Genomic DNA, 23,728 nt, shown 5'->3' with positions numbered 1-23,728 from the left:
AGTATTTTATACATAAAAGTTCTTGAAATTGGGTGATTTGTTGAATTGTCAGACCAGTCGGATGTTTCAGGACAGGAAATATTGGAACGTTTTAGTTTGTTTATCTTGTCTCTGGTGTAAAATGTATGAAACTGTCACAAGGCATTATTAATAACTAATAAACTACACAATAGTGAATTGAAGATGTTTTTTAGTTTATTTGTTTTCTTTTCTTTTCCAAAGTTTGGAGGAGGAAAAGCTGCAAACGTGCCTTTAAACTGCTTGAAACTTGATCAAATGTTTCAGTGGATGAATCTGTGAACCCTGTGAAACGGAGCAGATGGAAGTAAAACGTCTGTTTTCTGCTTCCTGTAAGGCTGGCGCTGCTCCTCTGGACCTGACGGCGCTCCGGGGTCGGATCACGGCTCTGGAGGAGGAGAGGGAGGAAAACCAGTGGAAGGTGGATCAGTACGAGGAGCTGAAGGCGAAGAGCGGTAAGGAAACCGGACCCGGTGATTTTCCTCTGACTGGAGGCCGCGGCCATGAATGTCTGGCCGTTTCCTGTCAGAAATGCTGGAGGCGAAGCTGGTGGTGTACGAGGAGCAGCAGAGGACGCTGCAGGCCGAGCTGGAGCAGTTCACCAAGAGGGCGGCCTCCCAGGTCAGCGCCGCGCACCCCGGCTTCACCCGCTGCGTCCCGACCCGCTCCTCACCGGGTCTACCGTCTGTCTGCAGGCCAGCGAGTCCGGCAGCGCCGACGACACCCAGAGCAAGGTGCTGGAGTGGCAGGAGATGGTGGTGGAGGCGGCGAGCGCCCGGGACCGAGCCCGGGAGGAACGGGAGGAGAGGGCGGCCCTGGTGCTGCGGATCAGCCACTTGGAGGAGGAGCGAGAGGGTGAGACAGCAGCTGCAGGATAGGAACCAGAACCGGATCCTTCTGCTCATCCTCATGCACATGTAATCTGCTCCGTCATCTTCCATAACTCGGCAGCTCTCATGGTTTTATTTTAGTCTCATTAAAGCCAGATTCACCTCTATGTCGCTCTAAATCTGGCCCGCCAAACGTTTTATGTTTTTATTTATTTTATCCTGGTAAAACGGATAAAAATCCATTTCAGTTGAGAAGTTTATCAATTAAAAACCTTTCTGATGAGAAGTCCTCTTTGTCAGGCAGTCCTGGCCGAGAGGCAGCAACAAATACAACACAGAAAAACACAGAAAAACACAGAAAAACCCAAAAACACAGAAAAACACCATAAAAACAGAAAAACACCAAAAAGCACAGAAAAACACCAAACTACGTCAATTAGTCCCTCCAGTTTTTTGTGAAAATTTATGCAAAAAATCAGCTGATTATTTTTATCTCAGTAATATACACTTGTGAGATTTTTGTAAAAATGCCTTAAACATTGTGTTTAGAGCTGAAACTGTTAATAGGATTCATTAGACAATTATTAAGATAATTGGCTAATTTAATAATCGGTTAATTGTTAACTCAGTTACACAAACTCTAAAAAACTGAACACAGAAAAAGCATCTATTATATGTAAATAAACCTTTTACTGTAAATGTTTTCTATCCAGAACTTCTCCAGTTTGAGCTTCAACTGGTTCAAGTTATGTAATAAAAATATGAAGCACCTTTTTCCATCCCATTATTGATTGGTGAATCTAAAAATTAGTTGATCTACAGCTGATCAAGTGTTCACTAAAGGAATTTCTGTTATTGCAATTTAGAAAATATAAAGTTTATATCCTTATTTTAATGAAGAAATTGATTATTTTCCTCTCTTAGTGTATTTCTAATATTGAGTAAAGAATTCTGCAGAATGTAATAATTTCTTTATCTGATTAATCGTCAGAATAATTGATAGAATCGATTCCTTAAATATTTGGCAGTTGCAGCTCTAAATGTAATGCAGACTCCCACCTGTAGGTGGAATCCTGGATGGACTGATCAGTGTGAAAAGATGTTAAATACTATTTAATTTTAAGAGGTACTTAATGAAGAAACATCTGTTTATTAATATGTTAACGGTTTAATAATGGATTTTATCAAAACGTTCTGCTACATCCGGCCCTTTAAGAACATTCATGACCTTGATTTGGCCCAAAGTGAAGATGAGTTGGACACCTGCAGGTTCATTCCAGCTGCAGCCATCGTGTCTCAATGAGTCTGTGGAGTGTTTTTGTTTCTTGCCCTCTGTTGTCTGACTGAACATCATTTCTGTTTCTTTATTTCCCCTGTCCTCTCCGTCGTCATGTGGGAGATCTGAGTTAGTGCGCGCTGCCTCCGTCTCGCGGACCGCCTCCCTCTCCAGCCCCCTGCTCCGGGGATGGGAGCAGCCACTCAGAACGGTTTCCCATCAGTTTTGTGCATGCAGGCTCCTCCACTCCTCCAGCGCAGCTGCTGCTCCCTGCGCTGCCTGCAGCTCCTCTCGGCTTTACAGGGTTGAGCTTCAGGCAGAGCAGAGACGGGCCGCGCTGCAGAGTCTGTCGTTTGGTCTCCTCTGTTTGTACACCATTTCCCTCTCTTCTTGTCCTCTGTGGCGGTTTTTCTGTTGGTCTGGATTCTCATGGTGGCGCTGCAGCAGTGGTGTCCTGGTCTCAGCTTCAGCTCAGTGTTTGGGAAGATTTGCACTAACTGAGGAGTAAAATGCTTCAGACGGAGATCCTTCACTTTCATCCTTACTAACGGGCAGATTGGTGTTTAATTGAGGCATTTTCAGTCACTGAGGACCAAATATTGAGTTTTATAACAGTAATTAAGAGGAAGAGGTCACTGGTTTTAAGATTTCTGCATCATTTAAGCGCAGTTGGAGCGTGTTCTGTTCTAACATGCAGCCTTGAAAAACACTTCAGATGTAAAAATATCTTATTTATCTTATTGTTAATCTTTGTGACAGACCAACACAAAATGCAACACAAATACTTGTTTAAAAATCAGAAATCTCATCTATTTGTGTTCTGGCCCCTTTACTCTGATGAACCTCAATAAAATCTGTGCAGCCATCAGAAACTACAAAGTCATTGAAAGACTTACACAGAACAGAATGGCATCCCAAACTTGTTCTCACATTATTATAACTATTCTTATAATATCACAGCTTTATTTTAGTATTATGACTTTGTTGTGCATCGTTTTCTTTCCGTTTTGCAATCTGCATTACTTTGTGTTGGTCAGCCACATAAAATCGCCCTGAGATAAACTGGAGTCGTTTTCTGACGCTGAGCAGACTGAATCATTTACCTCATCTGATTTTGGGAACTTTTCCTTCTCTTCCTTACTCTGCTTGTTGTGCACACACTAATCAGCGCTGAACACACTGTGTCCCCTTTCTGCCTCACCTCTGCTTGGAGCTGCCCTCCACCTTTTCTCCCCTCCACCCACTAAGCAGCCTGTCTGCACAAAACGGATGGGACCGTCTGCGGCGATGGTTTGGACGCCGCTCTGCTTCCGTCCTGAGGCTCTCAGATCTGCGCAGATTTCACGTTTTCTGCAGTGAAGCGTCGGCTTTTAAATGTGACTCATAAAGACGGGCTCTGTCCTCCCTCCCACTGCCACTCGTACCCTCCGTCTCCCACATGTTTGGATGCTGTTTTCCTTTGCGATGCAAATGAGGTGTGCATGGCTTTGAGCAGTGTGTCTCTTCATGAAGTGTTGCAGACAGAAATCCATATGTTTCTCCACCCTGATTCTTTCACCTCTCCTCTTCGCTCAGTGTTTCCACTCTTAGAAAAAGCTTTTTCTGTGTGTGATTTCCATGTCCTTCACCACCAAACACCATCCACATCGTCACGCTTCTGCTCATCTGTCCACTTTAATGTTCACTTCCATCCACAAACTCTTCCTCCCCCCTTTCCCCTGTGGCACAAAACTGATTGAGGATGACTGGTTCTTTCCTGGCTGCTCCGATCCAGCTCTGGCCACCCGGCAGCAGCAGTTGGAGGAGGAGCTGGCTCAAGCTCGGGGGCTGGGCCGACCCGGGGCCAAGAAGCTGCTAGCTCCGGCCCATCGCAGCCTGCAGGTTGGTGCCAGTTCAATTTATTCTGTTTATATGAATCAGAAAGGATTTTAAATCATCCTTTCTGATTCATAAGACTTTTACAAATTAAATGACTAAATGTTTATGCAAATGATATTCAATATTGTAAATTTTAATAAATTGTGTTCAGAAATATTTTTCTTGCCGTTTGATTTTAAAGATTATTAATCTTTAAAATCAAATGATTAAATGTTTAATAACATTAAAAGTATTAGAAATATCTAATACAGTAATAGAGTATTATGTATTTTCCAGGCAGATGGTTCCACTTTATTTATTTTAACTGCAGTTTGTTGCTCTATTAACCCTTTAGCAACGTTTTCCAGCTTCCTTAGAGACGCTCAAATCTGCAAATGTTAAATGGGGAAAAAGCTGCAAGTTGCTGCTGATCAGATTCAAGGATTAACTGATTCTGCAGCAGCTGGAAACTCAACACAGATGTTGAGAAGCAACAATCTGGGAAGGGTCAAAGGTCATCTCCAAATTGCCTGTCCATCATTCTGCAGAGAGGAGGATTATTCCCAAAAGGAAAACCTCTCAGACAGCCGCCAGTCTTCTCAGGAGTTCCTCCACCATTTCTCACTCTACAGGCCTCAGTTAGCCGGGTTAAGGTCAAAGGTCATGACTCTGAGCCAGTATGGCTGCGAGAAGCAAGATGGCAGCAGGATTTAAGTTAGCACAGCTGCATCTGGACGAAGGACGTGTTGGACCACGAACCCAGCAGTTCAGCCTCGGTTCATTGTTCCGCCTGTGGAGCACGGCGGTGGAGGGTTGATGGTGTGGGCTTGCTTTGCAGCCACACAACGGGGTGGATTTATAATATGAATGTTCTGTTTTCAGGAGGACTTTGAGTTTGACGGCCAGGCGTCCTTCCAGAACCCGGGCAGCACCTCGGAGAGCACGACCCCGATGGAGGGAGAACATGGGAGGTTGGTGGCCCGAGTACAGTACTCCCGACACAGGTGTGAGACCCGCTGGGCAGCTTTCCGCCGGCATGCACTCAGTCATCTGCACTGTGGGAAGCTTCCGTTTCCTTTGGCTTGTTTTGTTTTCTCCATAACACGATGTTGGATGACTGGCTGCTCATTCCCCGTCTGGCCTGGTAAAAACCACTGGGATCTCTGGTTTTTGTGTTTTTGTGGTTTACAGATGTCTGCTGTAGCAGCCGGCGCAGTCTGTGCCTCATCATGTCATCAGTTTTAAGATTTTAATTTCTCAGACATGTGCATGCTGGTTGAGCTGCGAGTGTTTGTGTGTCTCAGTTAAAGTGAGATCCGTATGAATGTGGCTGGAAAATGTCGTCCATCTGCGGTAAGGTTGGTGTTTTTTGGTGTTTCTGCACGATGTTCCTCCTTCACCTGCTTCCAGGTTTGTTTTACTCACAGAACCAAAAATTGCATCAGTTTTTATCTCCAAATGGTTGATTACAGAAAATCAATACTAGATTTTTAATAGATTTTTTAGATTGAAAACTGATGTAATTTTTGGTGATTTAAAAGAAACAAACTTAAAAGTTGTTTCACCCTGAATAAAACATGTTGGTCCCAGTCCATCCTTCACCCTTTTAACATGAAAGTGGTCGATATGTTAATGTGGATTCATTAATCAGAAATGATTAAATAAACAGGACTTACTATTTTGTTTTAAACATTTTCTTTGTGATTTATTCTCAAAATTAAATAAATGTTTATGACACTAAAATGTATTAATTATTTTAAAATGTTTTTAAAAATAACTATAATTATTTATTCTGAAACTATTTTAAAATTTAATTATAATTACAGTTTAATTTAAAATTCAAAATATTAGAAAATAGATATGTGATTATAATGTAATTAAAACTTATTTTTAAATTTACCTTGGATATTTTAAATGATTAAGTTTTAAAATTAAATTATTAAATGTTTTTTAAAATATTAGAGTATCGATCATTTTTAAATAACACATTGTTTCTATTTTTAAACGTTTTTTTTAATGAAATATGATCCCTTGAAAATTAGATGACACCTCAAAGGGTTTTCCTTGAAACAAATATTATTTTACCATTTTTATTTTCTTTTGCTGCACATCTCTTTCCTACGTTATCATTTGGAATCTTAGTAAATGAAGTTTTAGTTGTGATGCACTTGCTCGTGTTTATTCTCCTTACGTTGCCGACTCTGACTGAGCCTCCTGACGGTTGCAGATGGATTGCGCTCCGTCGTGGAGGAGCTGGAGCTGGAGAGGAACCAGCTGCAGGAGCAGATCCTGAGCCTGGAGGAGCGGTGCCAGGACCTGGAGGACCGGCTGCAGCTGCAGGCCCGATAGAGGCGCTACAGGTACGCTCCTGCTCCCCGCATCGCAGCTTCGCCTTTAACAACCGCTCTCCTCCTTAAAGACCACCTTCGATATAAACGACCCACTGATGAATAAGTTGGTGAACTGCATGTTGAACCCTTGTAACACAGGTGACGTTTGATGTAGATGAAGAAGAGCAGCCATGTTGGGTCTCTCAGGTGTGTTGGGTCGCTCACGTTTTGGTGTGCGCTGGAGGGCACCTCTGGCGGTGGTGGCTAACGGTGTGGTTGGTGTGCTTGGTTAACCACAGACATGCAGAGCTGACGCACTCGGTGTCACACCTCATCATTACTGACCGTTGTACTGCGGCACAGGATGGAAATGAGCTGGATACGATAAACCAACACAGAGAACTGCATCACTGTAAAGGAGATGGAAAGTTCTGGTTCTGGCAACCTGGATTTAGCTTCATCTATTTTCTCTTTAGCTTCGACCTGCTTCGGGTCGGGTTCCCCACGTTGGGCACCAATTATGTAGGAACTGAAACACATAATGCTAAAATATAATTAACAATTTCTTCTTTGTTTTAAATACGTTCATATGATGGAGCCACCGCAAGGAACAGACCATAAAAATCTATCTGAAGCTAAATATGTTGATCTGTTCAATTATTTTCCTAAGACAGAATTAGCTTCATGTATAAAAGCACAGATAAATACTTAGAAATAACTTAGTTTCTCCTAAACTGCAGCAGATCAAAGTTTCTTATTGTGCCACTAAAGTATCAGGTGGATTAATCAAACCTTTAAACACGAACGTCTTCCTGTTTTTATCTGCAACAGAAACGCTGCTGCCTCTTAGGTTTGCTGAGCTGAACTTAAGATCCTGTGATCTTTATGGTAATTTGTCCGTTTTCTTTGTTTCTGTGACCACAGAATGAGACAGAGAAGCTGCAGAGCCAGCTGGCCAACATGCGCAGCCAGCACAGCAGAGACACCGAGAAACATCAGCTGCTGGTCAACAGCCTCACCGAGCAGCTCAAAGGGTAACACGCTGCTAACGGCTCAGGCTTCAGACAGAAAATGATACAACTGCTTTCCATATGCATGGGCTGGCGTCTGATCACCTTCAATAAAAACAGTCCTGATTTACATTACTACTATAATTACTCCAGCAAGACAGAATGACCATAAAAAGTTAGTTTTTTGCCTGTGCAGGCTGACAGACACCCAGGAGAGCCTGGAAAGTTCCCTGATTGAGAAGGAGAACACGTTGGCCAAGACGTCCGAGAAGCTGGAGCTCATCGACAGCCTTAGAGAAACGCTGAGCCAGAAGGAGACCCAGGTCAAAGAGCTCTCCGACAAGCTCCTCCAGACCGAGCACAGCGTAAGAACCCAAGCTTTGCTGCACCTCTCAGGAACCAACGCGTCTCCTCAGCCTGCAGCGTTCATGTTTGGATTCCTTCTTACAGCTGGAAAACGTGACGAAGAGATGCAGCAGCTCGGAGAAGCAGAGCTCTGAACTGAAAACTGAAGCAGCAGATCTGGCGCAGAAGCTGAGTGCGCTGAAGGAGAAGGTTTGTCCCAGCAGAGCGAAAAACGCAGCATCCTCCACGCTTATTGAGTCCTCTGATACAGATGTGTCTCAATCAGTTCATCTTTCATTGCAGCTGCACTATTTTATGCTGGGAAGTTTAGGAAAGTCCAGTTTGAGTATTTTCCACAGCCGTTGGTTCAACCTTTAGATGGTTCAGAGTTTCTGGCTTGTCTGTTGTTCTCAGACTGAGATGCTGCAGAGAAAGGTGATTTAATTTGTTTTGCATCATTTCCTGCCGAAATCCCAAAGACCCGTTAACAGCTTCCTGCCAGATATTTTATTAATGTTCATGATAAGAAGCCCGCAGCATCATGGGTCCTCTGGAGTTTCAGATCTTCGTTTCCACATCTTTACGTTTGCAGTGGTTGGGCGGAAACGTTATTTTCTCTTTTCTTTTTGCTGCATTCTGGTTTGTTTTGGCAAATCTACAAAATTTTGTTTCATATTTACAGTTTGAAACAGCCACATGTTTCACTATAACATGCTTGGTTATTTGGGAGTTTTTAATAAAGATGATTGCATTTCCGTGGCTCTCTGGTGAAACGGTTTGGACATCAATGATCTAAAGGTTGTTGTGGCGACATGGTGACCCCGACATGTCGGTTTGCAGTTTCAGCTTTAAACTCCCGGATTATTCCTCTGCTTGTAGTTTTGAATAGATTTACTCCAGGAGGAATTTTCTTGTTGTCGTTTTCTGACTTAATCAAATCCAAACACACGTGGTTTTGGTGGATTCAAATGTTTTCCAGTCTTTCTAATTTTGAGGAAAGCTTCCAATCTTATTTATGATATAGAAATTAACTAAACTTTGTTAAGACTGCTTGCATTGTATTTATATTATGATTATTACTTCGGTCATAAATTACGATTTTTCAAACTTTTCGATTTGAAATAATGCAGCTGCTTTAAGATGCGTTTAATTTCACAAATGATCTGTAATGATCTGATCATTTCAGTGTTTTTGTGTCATTTCTTGAATGAATTGAGCGTAATAACTTAAAACTTATTTTTGAAACTGTTTTCAGGCCCAAAAGCAAGAGTTTGCCATGGAAAGCCTCCAAGCGGAGCTGGACCAGACCAGTGAGGAGCTGGACAAGCTCAACGCGGCTCACCTGGAGGAGCGAGCCCAGCTGATCCACGACCTCCAGAGCTGCGAGCGCGAAATCGACAGTCTGAAGGACGTTCTGCTGGAGAAGGACAGAGAGATATCCGGCCTGGCCGGGAACATGGCCGAGTACGCCGAGCAGCTCGGCCTGCTGAAGCAGGAGGTCAAGGAAAAAGAGGAGAGCCTGGTCCAGGTGGAGAACGCTCTGAGGAAGGCTGAGCGAGAAGCTGCGGTCATCAGGGACTCGCAGAACTCTGACCAGCAAACTCTGAACGGCAAAATCACAGAGCTGATGGGGAAGCTGAAGGATGCCGAGGCGGAGCTGGAGAAAACCAAAGAGGAAGAAGAGTCTAAGGCGGCCGAGGTGGAGCACCTGCTGAAGCAGGCCGAAGGCAACAAGAAAACTATCCAGGAGCTGCGAGGCGACATCCAGAAGCTGAACGTGAGCCAAAGGAATCATCTCTCCGAATGTGAGACTCACATCTCCTCCCTGAAGGAGCAGCTCAACATTTCAGCACAAAGGCTGCAGGAGTCCGAAGAAAAGATCCTGCAGCTTAAGGACGAAAACACGGTGAGCGAAAAACTGCAGCAGGAGATGAAGGATAAAGAACAGATTCAGGAAAAGGAGCTGAAATCCTCTAAAGACGAGCAAAACAAACTTTTAGCTCAGCTGGAGAAATACGGCAACCAGGTTGAGACATTATCCAGTAGATTAGAGGAGAAACTTGAAGCAATAAGATCTCTGGAAGACCAAATCAGGCAGCAGATAAACTGGTGGAAGAGGAGAAGCAGAAGTTTAACTCAGAGAAGGCGAGGTTGAACAATGAGATCCAAAATAAAACTGAAGGCATCTCCAAAGTCGAGGAGATCTTAAGAAGCACAGAGACTCAAAAACAAGAGCTGGAGGTAAAACTTAAAGGGCTGAACGAAGATCTGGAGCTCCAGAGACGCCAAACAGACGAGCTCCATGAAAAGTTACATCTGCTCTCCAGCTTAACGGCAGTCTGCAGGAGCAGCTTGAGGTCATCACCCAACACAGAGACAAGCTGCAGCTGGAAGCAAGCGAACGCATCAGAGCCGTTTCAGAAGTTACGGCCGAGAGAGATTCCCTCCAGGCCCGAATATCTGCGCTGGAGACGCAGCTTTCTGACAGCGACAGAGTCATTCAGGGGCTGCAGAGAGAGAGAGGATTTAAACCACGTCATAGAGCAAAGCAACAACTCCAACTCAGAGCTCCTGCTGGAAAAAACCAACGAGTGCAGCCGTCTGCTGGAGGCGCTGAGGGAGAAAGAGGAGGAGGCGACCCGGATGAGGCTGCAGGTGGAGAAAACGGATCGAACCGCCGCTGAGCTTCAGTCCAAGACCGAAACGCAACAAAGTCTGCTGACGCAGCTGGAGGAGACGCTGTCTCTGCTTCGAGAACAAGAGTCCAGCTTGAAGTCTGGGCTGATGGAGAAGGACCGGACGCTGAAACAGAAGGAAGAAGAAGAGACGCGGCTGGAAGCTGAAGCTGCATCCCTGAACCAGGAGCTTTCTGAGCTGAAGCAACGACTTAAAGAGCAGGAGGAAACGTGTCGAACCCACAAAGACCAGCTGAACGACAGAAACGAGGCGGTGAAGTCTCTGAACGACCAGGTTAACGTCTTCAGAGAAAATACCAGGAAACTGGAATCTGAGGCGGAGTCGAGGAAAACTCAACTGGATGATTTAAATTTCCACCTGCAGACTCTCACCGAGGAAAACCACAACCTCCGCCTCGCCTGCGAATCCAAAGAAAAAGAGATTTCTCAACAAAGACGGACTGTTTCTGAGCTTACCCAACAACTGGAAGCTTCTGCAGAGCAGAACTCCCAGATCAGGACTCAGATTATCAATCTGACAGCTGATAATCAGAGATTACAGGAAGAGTTAGGGAACAACATCCAACTGGTTTCTGACTTATCAGCTGAGAAAGTTTCCTCCAGGAAAAAGCTTCCAGTCTCGAAAAACAACTCCAAGACAATCAGAAAACAGTCAGCGCTCTGACGGATGAGAAAGAGGAGCTGAGGAAGATCCTGACAGAAAGCCAAGAGTCAAACTCTGCAGGTCTGCTGGAGAAGACAAACGAATGCGCTCGTCTGTCCAGAACGCTGCGGGACACGGAGGAACACCTCCAGAGTTTACAGGCGCAGGTCAGTCAGCTGAAAGACACGGAGAAAACCGTCTCTGAGCTGAGAACCCAGCTGGAGGCCCGGCAGAACCAGCTGCTGCAGCTGCAGGACACGGTGTCCATGCTGCAGGAGCAGGGCTCGGTTCTGAAGGCCGCGCTGATGGAGAAGACTCGACGCTCAACCAGACGGCAGAGGAATGTCGAGTTCATCAGGACGAGCTCCTGACTCAGAGAGGGCTGGCGTCGAAGCTGCAGGAAGAAGCCGAGTCGGTCAGGAGAGAAACGTGTGAGATCCGACAGCAGCTGGAGCAGAAAGAGCAGGCCTTCCAGGAAGTCGCTCACCAGCTCCAGAGTCAGAGAGAGGAGCTGAAGAAACGCGGCGAGTCAGTGTTTTCACTCAGCAGTCAGATCGGAGCCATGAACCAGAGCGCCGCAGAGATGGAGGCGGAGATCTCCAGTTTAAAAGCTTCCCTGCAGAAACTCTCTGCAGAGAACGAGCAGCAGCTGCAGCAGAGCAAGGCCGAGGTGACCGACCTCAAGGACAGCATGCAGGCGCTGACTGACCAGAACTGCAGGCTGAAGGCTGAGCTGCAGAAAATGGCGAGAGAGCTGGAGCTCATTGGCAGTCTGAGAGCAGAACTCTCAGACAGAGAGAAGGAGCTCAGAGATGTCCAGTCAGAGGCGGAGATGATGATCCACCATGCAGAAAAGGATGAAAACCTGGAGAAACTGCAGGCTTTTATCCAGCAGCAGGACCAGCAGCTGAAGCAGATCAAAGATCACAACGACACTCTGCAAAAACAGCTGACAGAGCTGCAGGATACAACCTCCAACCTCAGAGGTCAGGTAGAAACTCTGACCTCTGAGTTAGGTGTGCTGAAAGACGCCCTGGAGAAGAAGGAGCAGTCGAGCCTCGAGTATCAGAGTCACTCGACCGCCACCGTGGAGAACCTCAACTCCCATCTGCAAGGCAAAGAGGCCGAGTGCGACAGCCTGAAAGAGAGGATCTCTCACCTGGAGGAATCCGTCTCCAGCTCAGCAGCTCCCTGCAGGTCCAGGCCTCTGAGGCGGAACGACTCAGGGCGGCCTTGGACAAAAGACGCTGCCCTCCTGGAGCGATCCCGGTCTGTGGAGGAAACTCAGAGGAGAGCCGACGAGGCTTCGCTCTTCAAGTCGCAGTTCATGGAAAGCACAGAGATGGTGTCCCAGCTGCAGAGTCAGAACCAGCTGCTGTCTGCCGAGTCTGAAAACCTGAAGAGGTCAGCAGAGGAGACGCAGCGCGCCTTCACCAACCTACAGGAAAAGTACGCCCAATCCCTGGAGGAGCTGCAGGACGTCAGGAAGCGCCTCGCTGAACGGACAGAGGAGGTCGACGACCTTCGAGCACAAATAGACGATTCCAGCAGAGGGCGCCAGGCGGCAGAATCCACTGTGGAGACTCTGAGGACTGAAGTGTCTCTGATCAGGGACCAGCTGGACAGAAGCCAAGCCTTGAACTCCAGCCTGTCCAAAGAGAAGAGGACGCCTTCGCATCCCATCAGGCAAGTGTAACTCAGCTGACGGTCGAAATAGAAAGACTTAAATCCCAACATCTTCAGGTCGCAGAGCAGATGAACTCTGACCGAGAACCTGGAGCAGAGAGAGATGGCTCTTCACGCAATTAACAACCAGTTCGGCGCTCAGGCCAAGCAGGCGGCGCAGCTGCTTTCAGAGATGCAGAAACTGGAAGAGCGCAACAAGAGTCTGAGCGAGGAGCTGCGGCTGTCCAGGGAGGAGCACCGCAAGCTGCAGGCGGAGAGGGAAGAGCTGGAGCAGAGCCGGCATCGGGAGCTGCAGGAAAAACAGAGCCTACAAGCCAAGGTTAGTGCCAAAGACGAAGAACTGTCTCAGTTGAAAGAAAACATACAAAAAAGAGCAGATTCTGCAGGACTCTGAGAAGGAGTGGCTGTTGCTGCTGGACAGGGAGAAGCAGGACAAGAGTCTGCTCACAGAGCAGCTAGAACGTCTCAAAACTGACATGAAAGCCAAAGATGTTAAAGTTAATGCTTTGAAGGAAGACTTAGACGGTTTGCAGGACAAACTAGCAGAGGCGTCAGCTGCAGTCATGCAAGGTTCAGACCAGCTGAGCGCTAAAGAGCTGGAGGCATCTGCATCCAGAGTTCAGCTGGAGGGAGTTCTGGCTTCCATCCGGGAGCGGGAGGATGAGAACCGGCGCCTGCAGCAGTCGCTATCAGCTGCAGAAGACGAGCTGCGAAGAATCCTGAAAAACAACACTGAAACAGACTCTTCTGATAGATTCAACCAAGAAGAATCATCACTGCACGACTTGATAAGGAAGGCACACGAGAGTCATCAAGATGAGATGAATGCTGTGAAAAGAGACCTGGCTGAAACTGCTGCACAGCTGCAGAATCAAAGGAGCAGCGACGAGAAGAACGGGAAGCTCTGGAGAATTTACAGGCTCAGCTTCATGCAGAGCTGCAGAAGAACACGACCTTAGATGAACAGATGAGCTGCATGAGCCTCCAGGTCAGCCAGCAGAAGGAGCTGCTCTCCTCTCTCAGCCAGCAGCTGAAGGATAAAGACGCCTCCATCGCTCAGCTCATCGAGTCCGCTCAAACGAGAGGCTGAAGCTGGTTGAGGAAACGCCTCCCTGTCAGCGCAGCTGGAGAACCTGGAGCGCGCTCAGCAGGACATTTCTCTGCAGCTACAGGAACAACTTTCATGTTTTCAGAAGGAGAACTCTGAGAAGCTTCAGCTCACAAAGGAAACGGAGGATCTGCAGAAGGAGCTTGCTGCTGCATCCAAAGAGAAGGAAGCCATGAAGAAGAAACTTCAAGCTGCTCTGGTTGTGAGAAAAGATTTGCTGAAAAGGATCGATGAGTACGAGAAGCAAAAGGAAGAAGGACAGAACAATAAAATTTATGTTTTGCAAGAAAAGTTGAATGAAATGAAACAAACGTATGAAGAAAAAATTTCTGTTCTTGACGCAGAGATACTTGAACACAAAGCAGCTGCAGAGCAGCTACGATCCGAAACTCAGATGCTGCAGAGCACATTAATGGAGAAAGAGGAGACCTTGTGTGACGCTTTAGAAAAAGTACAGGAGAAAAACTCTGTCATTGAGGAGCTTCAGTCCAGAGCAGAAGACATCGAACGAGAAAGAAACAATTTGATGCATAAACTAGAGGAGCTTCAGAACAAAACAAAGACGTTCCAGGACGAGCTGAAGGACAAGTCTTCCTCCGCTGCTGCAGGTCTGGAGATGGAGCTGACTCAGATGAAGCAAGAAAAAGCTGCTCTGCAGAAAAAGGCCCAGGCTGCACTGCTGGCACGCAAGGAAACACTAAAGAAGGCTCAAGAAAACGAGAAGAAACTTACTCAAGAGCTATCTGAGCTGAAAGAGAAGCACCAGGCTCTCTTAGCGCAACACCAGCTGCAGGCAGAGGACTGCAGGAGCTCCAGAAAACCTCTACCTCTTATCTAGAAGAAGTGAACTCCTTAAGACGACTCATCGAGGAGAAGGACAAATCTCTGCACGACGTCAAAGTGTCTCTAGAAACGGAGTTGGAAACCATCAGGTCCAGGTTTGAGAGCATTTCTCTTGAAATGGTTCATAAAACGAAGCTTTTGCTCAGGTTGAAGAAAGAGACGCTGCTTTAAAGTCGACTTTGCAGAGAGTTCAGAGCGACCTGGAAAAAGCTCAGGCAGAAATAGAATGGAAAACCCATGAATGGAGAAATATCGAGCCGGGCATCAGGAGAATCAGGAGTTATTAGATCGAACTGTGACTTTGAGAACCGACTCCAGGAAGAGCAGCGAGCAAACGAGGAAAAGCTTTACGTGTTAATGCAAGAAAAGGAAGCCATGTTGGAGCAAAGCAATCAGCTGAGAACACAACTGGATGAAGCAGTTGGTTTGTATTCATCAATCCAAAAGAAGTTAACAGAAACGGAGAAAGAAAAAGACGTTTTGGTTCAAGAAACTGAAAAGCTGGAGCTAAACTTTACAAAAATCCAACAAGAAATGGAGTTGTTGAAAGAGGATAAAGACAACTTGGACAGGCTCATCAATGAGCTGAAAGGTGAAATGTCTGCACTGAAACAGCAGAATGAAAAGGAGAAGGATGAAGTCAACAGAGACAAGTTGCTGCTTCTTGCAATTGTGCAGAAAACTTTGAGGTGAAACTGAAGGAGAAAGATGAAGCTTTGTCAGTTTCTCAGACTCAAGTTTCAGAGAAAGATCAACTCATCACTTCACTGGAGCTGCAGCTGGTTCACCAAATCAAAATGCATGAAGTCACAATGGAAAAGATGAGAACCGAAGCTGAGGGGCTGCAGAGATCCCAAGAAGATAACCAAACCAAACTTCTAACCAGGAAACTTCAAGCAGCTTTAGTTTCCAGAAAAGACCTGATGAAGGAAAACGCCTCGCTGAAGGAAGACGTTGAGAAGCTTTCAGCTCAACAGGAAGCAAAGGAAGCAGAGTTCCTGGATCTGAAGTCAACCCTGTTGAAGCTGAAGCAGCAGAACGTGGAGCTGGAAGGTTCTGCGTCATCTGCCCTCAAAGAAAGAGACGCGCAGGTCGCTGATGTTGATCGCATCCTGAACGACAACCGCAGCCTCTCTGCAGCCTGCGACAGTCTGAAGTTAACCATCGAGAGCATCACCCAGCAGAAACGGCCTTCTCCTGCCAGCTCGAGTCGCTCAAAGACTCCCAAACCGAGGAGCTGACCAAATGGAAGTCAAAGCATGCCGAGCTGAAGCAAGAGTACGAGTCTCTGCTGCAAGCGTACGAAAACGTGAGCAGTGAAATGGACAAGATGAGGCAGCTGTTGGAAGGAGCAAAGAGAGAGCGACAGGAAGCTCTGAAAAGAATCCACGATCAGGAGACCCAGAAGGAGATCCTGGAAAAGCGAGCGCAAGAGGCGGAGGAGGAAAATGAGAGGATTAAAGAGAGGATGCACAAATTCTCCAAAGAGAAACGCCAGAAGATCGAGAACTTGGAGTTGGAGAATCAGAATCTTCAAAAGCAACTCTCACAGCTCAATGGAAACCACGAGATGACCGTGTCCGAGCTGAGAGACAAAAACCAGCAGCTGGAGGCAGAGGTTTCCCAACTCGGAGAGAACTCTCAGCGATTCAGGCAGAAAACATCCAGCTGGCTGAAAAACTAGAAGCAGCGAGTTGTTCTCTGGAAGAGAAGCACTTGGAATCAAACAACAACGCAAACAAAATGCAGCTGAAGCTCGATGAAGCTCTCAGTTTGAATAACTCACTGACAGCGCAAATAGAAGCACAGAAAACAGAACTGAGCGCACAGCTGGAAATAAGCAATCTGCTGCAGAAGGAGAGGGCGGCTCTTTCTGAAAGACTAAAGGAAATCCAGAACGAGCTGGAGCTGCAGCTGGGAAGCGAGACGAGGGGATCCAAGAGCTGCGAGACATTCTCAACAAGCACAGCCAGGAGACGATCAGCCTGAACGAGAAGGTCCGAATCCTGGAGGACGACAAGTCGCTGCTGCAGGAGGAGCTCGAGAACACCCAAGAGACTTCAGACAAGGTGAAAAACGAGAACGAATATTTGGAAACTGTGATCCTGAAGAATTCAGAAAGAATCGACGAGTTGACAGAGTCCGTCAACGTCCTGCAAGCCCAGAACGCTCGGCTGATGGCGCAGCTTACATCGAGCAGGGAGATGAGCGATCAGGTCCGTCGAGAAAAAGAGCAGGAGCAGCTCAAGTTGGTTAGAGAGTTTGAGGAGAAACTCAAGACTGTTCAGAGAGGCAGCGAGGGATCCAAGAACGTGAAGAAGGAGCTGCAAGAACTGCTCAAAGAAAAGCATCAGGAGATAATCAGCTCCAGCAAAACTGCATCAGGTACCAAGAGTGATTCTAGATCTGGAAAGCTCCCTGAAGAGTTCACAGTCAACCTGTGAACATTTGGAGAAAGAGCTGAAGAAGAACTCTGAGAAGATGTCGGCATCGGAGGAGAGTAGTAAGAGACTCGAGTCCGAGTCGGTAAAGATCAGGAAGCTTCTGCAGGAGGCAGAGGAAAAGATCACAAGTAGCGAGTCTGAAAGGGAGCAGCTGGCTCTTCAAATATCCCAGAACGTTAAACAGACAGAGGAAACTAAATCATCACAACATATTGAAGAAGCACAAAGACAGTCCTTCATTCAGCGTCAGCTGCAGCAACAGGTTGATGAGCTGAAGAGTCTGAGAGAGAAGGAAAACGAAAGAGTGGATGAACTGATCCAGGAGTTGCACTCTAAAGATCTCCAGGTGAACAGTCTGAGGAGAGCGGTTGAGACCAGCGAGGCCAAGCTTTCTGCTCTGACTTCCACTCCGCATGGGGCCGAAACCTCCAGGCTCTGGGATGATCTGTACCAGAAGAGCCTCCACCAGAAAGACCAGCAACTGCTGGAGCAAGGGTCAACCATCACCAGGTTCCTGGAGGATTTGAGGAAGAAAGAAAAGGAAGTCAATGAACTTCGAGTGGCTAAACTAAGACTGGAAAGGACATTGAATGAGTACTCAGTTGCTGCCGCTGCTCATCAGCGTCAAATGTTTATTGTAAGTGCAACCAACGCTGAAGTGAGTGAGAATTTGGAGCTCATGACTGTTCAGGTGAAGGAACTCAGTGGTCGAGTGGAAAGACTGGAGAAAGAGAAGAACGGTTTGAAGCGGCAGCTGGCAGAGAGGGAGGACGAGCTCTCCCAGCTGCAGCCTCGGCTGCAGCAGATGGAGAAGCTCAATGCTGACACAGAAGCTCAGCTGCACCTTTCACAGACCGAACGGGACAGAATTCAGGCTGACTTTGACAAGCAGCTGGGCATTGCACTTCAACTGAAAACACTCCTTCAGGGCAAAGATGCCGAGATCTCCTCCCTGCTTTCCTGCAAAGATGGCCAGATGTCTGGGTACCTGGAGCAACTGCAGGCTAACTATCGCAACCAGGTGTCTGTTTACGAAGACAGGCTCACGTCGTCACGCTACCAAAGGGAGAGGTTGGACAAAGACATAAGAGGACTTCAGGCTAAGGTCAAAAGTCTTGAAATTCAGGTGAGCAGATCCGTTCAAGAAAGGAACAGATGGAGATGAAGATCGAGTCATTCAAGAAGTCGATGGTGTCCTTGCAGAGCGAACGGGAGCGGCTGATGTCCGAATACAGAGTACTAGAGGCACAGAGTCAGGTGGGGCTGAAGGACAAAGACGGTTCCCATGATGGTGAGGGCGGTGCAAGCAAAGGCTTTAAGCATGAAATCAGAAAGTTGTTGCATCAATGGATGATCTGAACTCTGAGAACGCCATGCTCAGGGCTCAGCTGGTGCGCTACCGAGATTTAAATCAGGTACTGTCCCTCAAAGACAACCAGGTGAAGGTTCTGCTTCAGAAGCAGCAGTGATCAAAAACCTGGAAATTCAAAAGGCTTCTGCTGATAAGCTTCTCAGAGATTCTCGGCTGGAACTCCAAGAGAAACAGGAAGACAGTAATGCAATTAAAGCAGAGATGAAGACCTGAAGGGTAAAGTCTCCAAACTGGAAGCTGAAAGAGTCACAACCAATGAGGGCAAAGTCATTGCCAGTTTTGCAGGATGCTGTGGCGGCCAAGGCGTCTGAATGCAGCGACCTCCAGCAGAAACTGCTCTCCCAGAAAGCCTCGGTCGATGAGCTCAAAAGCAAAATGCAACAGTTGGAAGATGAGACTGACAAAAAACTTGCTGAAGCTGAAGATAAATACAACAGTGAGCTGGACACCGTGGAGCGGAGGTGGAGATGATGAACGAGCGTGAGACGGCAGATCACAGAGTGGCCGAGCTCGCCAAAGATTTGCTGGAGCTGGAGCAGCAGTTAGCTGAAGCTAAATCACAAAACAAAGACCTGAAGGCTCAGAATGAGTCTCTGTGCAAAGCCATGGCTGCTCTGCAGAATGACCGAGACCAGCTCATCGAGGACTTCAAGACCCTCAGGAACAGGTACGATGACGAACTCCGGCAGAGTCAGGCGGCTTTGGACAAGGTAGAGCGCAGCCTGCAGGACGCGTCTTCAGACCTGGCCGGATACGCTAAAGAAAGAGACATCCTGGTTCTCAAATTAAAAGCTGTAGAGGGCAAAGATGCACACGAGGAGCTGAGCAAGTTGCTGGATGAACTATCGAAGTCCCTGTCAGAGAAGGAACGAGAGCTGAAGCAGGCGGTTCTGGAAAACAACGCTTACAGCAGGCAGCTGTCTGCGTTCTCCAGATCCATGGCCAGCCTGCAGAACGACCGCGACCGGCTGCTGGAGCTGGCTGGCGCCAAGAGAGCGGCTGAGTCCAAACAAACCAGTGCAGAGACGGTTCTCGGCCCGATCTTGGAAAAAGGAAAAGCTGTCGCTGCCTTCGGGGAAGAGAGTGATGGACTGGTAAGTGGAGTCATCACCTTGCTATGGGTTTGACTGCTGGATGACTGGATGTTGCTTCACTACTGGCTCGGTGTGGGTCGCCTTATGATTGGCTGTTACTTGCCTGTTGCTTTTCTAAAAGTTGCCTGTTGCTTTTGTGTTAGCTGGTTGTCAGTTTTCTATTGGTTGCCTGCTTTAATTTTGATGGTTGCCTGTCGGTTTTCTATTGGTTGCCTGATGGATTTCTGTTAGCTGCTTTTATATTGATTACCTTTTTGTTTTGTTGTTGGTTTTCTACTGGTTTTAATTGATTGATTGTTGGTTTTCTATTGGTTGGCTGTGTTCTGTTACTTGCCATCTCATTTTCAGTTAGTTGCTTGTTGATGAACTGATTCTTGATGGATTTGTTGTGTTTGTCTAATGAAAGGCATGCTGACAAATGCCATAACTTACCCTGATTTCATTTCTATGTTGTCATATTTCTGCATGTCTTGTTGATGATCTGTGACATGATTCTATGTCTGCAGGTGAAGGAGATGAAATCTGATGAGCTCCAGCAGTCCACCAGCAGCCATCAGCAAAACTCTGCACATCTGAGGTAAAACATCATCCTGCATATGGATCAAAATCCAATTTCAGTGGGATTTGTTTCTGGGCTGGAAAATCATTGGAGTGTTTTCATTTTAATCTGTTGTTTTCTTCATTCAGAAAACCTTGGAAATAACTCTGAAGTCATTCTGCTTCTTTTTAAAAACAGTTTTTTTCTAACTTCATGGCTTTTGTCAGTGCAGTTACAGATATTAAGTGTGATTTTTCTCATTGTTGCTGTTTAGGTCTGAAGCTGAGAGGAAGGACATCCTTCCCATTAAAGTAAGCTGCTCCTCTAAAATACATTTATATTATTGTTAATTCAAGCTCTTCATTCAATCACATGATTTTTTTGAATGTTTCATTGAATTTGAATGTTTTTCAGTCATTTTTAGCCTTTTCTTGTTCCCTCTGACTCTTAAAAGTTGAACCTAAAGCCATGAAAAACTGAGGAACTTTATGGGGTTTTTATTTACAGCTAACCTTATGACAATATGAGTTAATTTCTAGTAAAAACACTAAATAATCCTGTTTTTTTTCCATTCATGCAGAAGGAAACGGCTGCGCTGGCAGGCCAGAGCAGCCAGGAGGCAGCAGTGAGTCGGTTGGAGGCTGAGAAGATGCAGCTGTACAGAGACCTGCAGCGCTGCGTTTATGAGATCCAGCAGCGGGACCAGTACTTCCACCAGCTCAACACCAAGGTATGAAGCAGCCCGGCTCCTCTGGAGGCCAGTCACAGCTGCCAGTCAAACCAAAGTCCAGATCTTCTGAGAGATGATGTGCTTCTCATCCACCTTCATCACTCGTCTTCCTCTCTGTAGCTGCAGCAGGCGGTGGAGGAGAAAGCTGCGGTCGCAGGCCAGCTGAGGGCCGTTTCCCAAACGCTCAGGGACAGCCAGAACCGCTGCCACTGGCTGGAGAGTCAGATCCAGGGCCAGGTAAAACCGCCACAGCACCAGCATCCTTCACTGGGATCAGAGCTGCTTGTTCTGCACCAGATGGAAGCAGAAAGATTCAAACTAATCTTTTCTGCTTTGTTTGCACCTTCTGTCCACAAACAAACTGGATGTTTGGTGATAAAACCTGATGAATTAAATCAACAGAAGTCATCATGTTTTGTTTGCACCATTTGACGCCATGAAGGCAGACATGTGGGAGTAAAGCCTGGTGTTTGCACACAGCAGGGCTCGGCTGAAGTGGCTCCTGGAGCTCCTCAGGAGAGGAGCAGCGACTCCGTCAGGGAGGCAGCAGAGGCCAGTCAGCTCCGGGAGAGGTGACCACATCTTCCTTCTCACCCCTACATGACCCTCTCCTCATAAAATCTGTAAAATCACTCAACCTTGGTGTGTGTGTGTGTGTGTGTGTGTGTGTGTGTGTGTGTGTGTGTGTGTGTGTGTGTGTGTGTGTGTGTGTGTGTGTGTGTGTGTGTGAAGGCTCTTGGAGGTGGAGCTGAGTCTGGCTGATGAACGAGTGAGGAGAGAGAGCGCAGAAGAGGCGCTGCGGCTGGCGGAGGACAGAGCGAAGAGGTGAGGCGTTCACAGACCTCCCACAAAGTCCGGCTGTGAAAAGCTGCAGAGCTTCAAACTGTGTTTCTGTTGCTCAGCGCTGCGTCCGGCCCGTCCAGAGACAATCAGAGGGACTTCAGCATCGAGATGGAAGCAGAGGAGGAGTGGGAAGCTCTGAGCCTCGACCCAAACCAGCCGCTCATAACACGGAAGGTCAGGAATACTCAAACACTCTGAACCGTCCTGTTAAACACCAACGTGTTCACAGCAGGGGGCTGTCTGCCAGTCCTGGGCTGTTTCTACCAGCTTGACCTGAACGGCGCCCCCTACAGGCTATTAATCTATAAAACGGGTTGTCACCAAACTGGCTGCTATTTTCCTGATAGTAAGAATAAAACGAACTAAGATCATTTTAAATTATAAGAATAAAGTCATAATATAACCTGAGGAAAGTAGAAAAATTGAGAAAAAGTTATTCTGGTTTTAAATCAACTTTATTCTCACAATATTATCACTTTGTTGTAATTAAAAATAAATTCTGGCTCTAAACCTCCATCATTGCTTGAACATCATAAAACATGTCAAAATATAATATTACATTGAAGCTTGTTCTGATGGCTGGTATGAAAAGTAGAAAATAAATATAGAAATAGTGTAGACTAAAGATGGCTTGCCTTGTAACTGATTATATGACAAATGGGCTTGCCGTATTCCACTGCATTGAAGTCAGAGTGCAGGAGGTTTAAGCAGCAGCAGGTTGGGTCTTTCCGCTCCTGTCTCATCCGGTCTGGCATTAGTTTGGTGTGGAGTTCTTCAGTGTGGTTTTTCCCTGATGGATGGTTTGTCTCCCCCTCCAGGTGAAAGGTGGCATGGTGGCGTGTCGCCGGTGGCTGCGGGGGCGGAGCCTCTACTTCTCCAGGCTGCTGACGGCTCGCGCTCGCTCTCGGTATTTCTTCCTGGCCTACCTGCTCACGATACACGTGGTGGTGCTGATGTGCCTCACCGGGACCTGGTAGTGGAGTCCCTCAGGGCCTCCTGTGGTTTTTAACTGCGTTTCTGTGTTAAAACACTAAAACCAGCAGAGCTGCACGAGCTGCAGCTTCCCTCTGAGCTCCTGCAGGTCACAGGACACTTGCACTAGTATTTAAAGCCCAGACAGCTGCACAGTTCCTGCAGCGGCTCCCTGGTTTATCGTTGCTTCTGTCAACCTGTGGAGAGCGAAGCTGCAACAAGGTTTTTCTGTTGAACTGAATTATTGAATGTCCGTGTAAAACAAGCCTTTAATCATGACTCTCCTTTTGGTTTTCTTACAATTTAATAATCAGAGGAAGGAGCTGGAGTTCTTGAATAGTCGTAATTTTAGGAGACGGGACGATTGGACCTTTGTCCGTCTCCGTTGACACTACTGAACGTCTGTTGCCTTCCTGAGCGAACACATCCTCAACCCCACCGCTGCTTCACCCGCCTGCCTGATGTTGCACATAATCAATCGTAATGCTGACTTCAACTATGCACTGATGGAAGCTCACGAGCACCGCCCCCTTTAAAGCCACAGGTGGCAGAGAAACTGCATCCAGGGTAACGATGATGAAGATGATGAGATGAAACTCTCGTCTCAGTGTGTGCCATTTGAAATGATCTACAGATATTTAAGATCCTCCTGTATTATGAGTATCCAGAACCTGGGCTGTACATGATGTATTTATGTTTTACATTTCCGTGAAATCAGAAGTTTCCTGAAAGCAGATGGGATTTCAGAACCAGCTCCTAAACTTTCTGGTTCTGCTGCGTTGTTGTAATTACTTGTATAAAAGTTTGAAACACGGAAACGAATGTATTTATGGAAAAAGGTGAAACTACTGAATATTTTCTTTACTGTTTTTCCGAGTTGGCGACGCCTCACAGACTCAGAGGTTAAACTTTGTGCAATAAAGTGACATTTTTCAGCTCATCCTTCATCTCAGAAAGACGATAATAAAGTTCATCAGATCACATTTCACTCCTGCTTCTTTATCTGCTTGAAAGTTAAAGCCACTATTGAGGAAAATACATGTTTTATTAGCATGCAAAGCCGTTTTTCTGGGGTTTTTAGAGCACAACGTTT

General features: G+C 46.6%; 1 pseudogene; it reads left to right on the top strand.

The window, feature by feature from the left end:
- The window catches only part of LOC129352169 (golgin subfamily B member 1-like), a 30,427-nt pseudogene extending 7,099 nt beyond the window's left edge, over positions 1-23,328 (top strand).
- The last annotated feature ends 400 nt before the right edge of the window (positions 23,329-23,728 follow it).

The sequence above is a fragment of the Poeciliopsis prolifica genome, unplaced genomic scaffold, assembly GCF_027474105.1.
Source record: "Poeciliopsis prolifica strain line A6 unplaced genomic scaffold, Auburn_PproV2 SCAFFOLD073, whole genome shotgun sequence".
NCBI classification, from domain to species: Eukaryota; Metazoa; Chordata; class Actinopteri; order Cyprinodontiformes; family Poeciliidae; genus Poeciliopsis; species Poeciliopsis prolifica.
The sequence above is the reverse complement of the archived record's forward strand: the minus strand, read 5'-3'. Positions and strand labels throughout refer to the sequence as shown.